This window comes from Bactrocera latifrons, unplaced genomic scaffold, assembly GCF_001853355.1.
Source record: "Bactrocera latifrons isolate USDA-ARS-PBARC rearing strain unplaced genomic scaffold, ASM185335v1 scaffold_763, whole genome shotgun sequence".
Taxonomy (NCBI): Eukaryota; Metazoa; Arthropoda; class Insecta; order Diptera; family Tephritidae; genus Bactrocera; species Bactrocera latifrons.
This window is the reverse complement of record NW_017537449.1, coordinates 13,782-17,278: the sequence shown is the minus strand read 5'-3', so window position 1 is coordinate 17,278 and position 3,497 is coordinate 13,782. Positions and strand designations below refer to the sequence as shown.

General features: G+C 35.5%; 1 protein-coding gene across 1 annotated transcript in view; it reads right to left on the bottom strand.

Moving 5' to 3' along the window:
* The window catches only part of LOC108976444 (transmembrane emp24 domain-containing protein bai), a 23,392-nt gene that overhangs the window by 11,779 nt on the left and 8,116 nt on the right, over positions 1-3,497 (bottom strand). The window lies entirely within an intron of this gene.

Here is a 3,497-nt window from a genome sequence, read left to right as displayed (position 1 = left end):
TTTACACTCTGTTTGGTTTTTACCACCGAAATTTTTTATTATTGCCACCAAGTCAATCCACTGTTTTTAACTTGTCTGCGAAAACCCGAAGGTGCCTTTTGTTAAGGCTCGAAGGACCATGATTAAACTAGGGCGAGAAAAATGTACTCTTGTTTTTTTGGAAGTAATACGAGCAGTACTTCTGTAGATCATTTGATCGTAAGTATTTTGTTGAATATAGCGGGTAGGGGTCAATATCTTGTCGACGAATGTTGAGCGCAGTGTCCATTTGTGGCTTGTAGATCGAATGTATACAAAAAGAAAACCAATATAATGTTTACGCGGCGCAGTGGGGACTTGAATTTGTGTATGGCGAACGAAAGTGTTGATGATGCGAACTGCAGCTGACCAATGCGTATCATCGAATTGAGGATCCCATCCCGAGTCTATTTGTTGAGTGGGTGCAGGTGTGGTGAGATGTGTTGCGTGGTAACTAAAGCTGTCTTATTAGGGTGCGCCAGTTTTCCCGGGTAGAGTGGGTAGATGCTTAACTCATTTAAACAGGAAGCAACTGGCTATTGTGTGTCTTTCTCGTTTGCTTTTGCTATTCAAAGGCAACTTATTTTAAATATTTCAGTTGGTTGTTGAGCCACAAGGTTTATGTAAGGTTATAAGTGCTTATGAATTTTTTGCGAAGTTTTATTCATAGGTAAATCATGAGTAAATTGACAAGATCTGAACGAGCAACCAGTGCTCGAAGAAAACAAAGAATGAAAATCTTATGAAATAAATCGTAGATTTAGTACTTCTTGTTCTTTTAATTCTTTTGAGCTATCAAATAGTCGCCGACCTTCGTAAATGTTCAAGGAAATAAAAGAAGATCCTCAATTGGATTCAGGTCCGACTTATTGCTGGCCAATCCAATAACGGGATACTTTTCGAYACGAGAAATTATTTCTTATACCTTGAAAAGTGTATAGGGGCATTATGATGTTGAAATATTCAGTCTTGGCCATGAAACATTTCCACAAATSATATAAGTTCGGTTTCAAGGAGATCCATATACATTGAATCAATCGGATCAGGTACAAAGTAAATCGGAAACTTTCCCAATGTGCTAAAAGCTGCCCATACCATGAGAGAGTCAATACCACGGACACACTTATGTATAGCGAGTCTAACGAGGATGCCTTAGATCACGCCAATATTTCTGATTTCCATCTGCCCCATTAAAATTAAATTTTTCTAATCACTGAAGATCACTTTTTTAAATAACTTTCTCAAAAATTATATTTTTCGAAAAATGCAATTCGGGCCTTTTTATGGCGAGGTAAAAGTTTTGGAACCCGAACTTTGGCATCATATTTGAAGTGTAACTCTATTCGGCAAATCTGTTGCACCCTTTTACGACTTAATTCGGCAGGAAGAGGCATTTTCGTGAAAAACTAAAAAATATAGCCTACAACTTGCAACAAATTAAATATAATTTGAGTACCTTAGGCCGTATTTTTCAAAAGAGCGTTGAAACATTGCAACGATTGATGAAACTTCCATATTACCAGCTGGTCCTTGGTGATTGGCACCACATTCATTTTTTTCAAGATGATCTGCTTGCCATTCTTCAAATTCTAATAAAAGAATCGAAATCAAAGTTCGCAAACAAAAAACAAACTAAACAACATGAACAAATATCAATTTTACTTAGGTATGTCTATGTGGATTAATTTTTGGCTGCGTTTCACAGAACCAACCGTGGTCGCTACAACACCGGAATTTCTTAAGTTTGTTTGCGTACAACTCCTTTCAAGAATCAAGCAAAAAAAAACAAAAGACATCCGCGGTCCAGCATTCTAATTTATCAAGAGAAACGAAATTCCTAAAAAATTTTGTGTTATTAATCGCAAAATTATTAATTTTATATTGTTATACCGTCAATATAAAATTCATAATTTTGTGATGAGTAACACAAAATCTTTCAGAATTTCGTTCATCTATGTTTTTATTATTCTTATTACCTTGCRAAATATGGTAAAACTTATTTTTTGTTTAATAACAAATAGTATTGTAAGAATGGATGGCTTTGAACCAAAGTTAAATATTAAATTAAAGTAAGTTTCACAATAGTTTATACAAAATCAATGAGAACCTTCACATACCCATTTCAACTTCGACAGAAATGTTATTTTAAATTCCAGCCCGTTCCGTTCCCATCAGAAGCTCAAGTTTAAAATGTTGTACTATGTCATTTCCGATAAGTAGGAGTTTGGCCTCCTAATGTGTCCAGAACAAAGTTGCGCAGCTTTCACTAAAGTTTTATAAAGCAACTTGAGTTCTATTTAGTCAAATTTCAAAAACAAAAAATAAAACAAAAAAAAGATTCCATAGCGCGATAGCAATTTTCCTACAATCAGGCCCAATGCTGGCTGGCTTTACTTGCTTTCGTTGACTTTTCGTATTTTGAATGCTTTTATGACGAAATAAGCGCTTTGAACCTGAGCGATTTCTACTGCAGTAAAGAACAAGAGTACGGATGATTGACGAACAGTCGGGTCTACGAAAACCGGAACGGACCCGGATTTTTATCCGGCCAAGGACTGTCAACTCGGCAGAATTTCTGCCGTTACAACAACAACGAACGCTCGGTAGTTCATAGTCCACCTCGATCTATGTATCGTTGTGTGATTGACTGTGTCTTCAAGGTGTGGTTTTTGGATAAGACCATGAATTATCTGGTGTATACACTACTGAGGAGAGGAGTTATCGGACGGTAGGAATCTCCTTCGTTGGCGGATTTCGCAGATTTCAGTTGTGTATTTGAATAGTGGTCAGCGACAGGTTGAGCACTTTGGTGAGGTTGCTTACACACGTTTTCGCATTTTGAATCTGGAAATTGAGATCACTTATTCGGCGTTAACAGGGATCGGTATGGGGTAAAATGTCGAAGAAGTGTTCATTAGCATTCTCTAACAATTACATCCGTAGTAATGGGTAAAGCGATGAAAGTAAATTCTGTTAAGCCGATACAGTTAGCTTTGTTAAAGTTAACGATGGTCCGGATGTCCACGAAAATAAAATAAGGAGGTAACTTGATCCAGAGAATTTTAATATGTGCTAATGTGGGAGATTCTCCATGCAAAAATAATGTTGCTAACACTTATATTTTTCAAAATATTCCCGATTAAATTCAAAAATATGTATTAATAGCACATACTATTTCTCAATGTTTCACTACTTTTTTTTTTTTTTTTGCCTTTAGCTGAATTTTTGAATTCTACATGCAGTTATCTCAAATATATAATATACATACATATAGTATATAATGAGGGTTGTGTTTAGTATCGCGCCGGTTAATTTTGGCTCACCGTACCTAAATGAGAGAACCAAATGGAAAATTTTAAACACGCATGTATGCTTAAATTATCGAACTTTGTTTTAAAACATATTTTATAAAAATCGGTTCACAAATTTTTCCACAAATTCACTTTAAAAAATGCTATTTTTTGCAAATTTCTAAATAT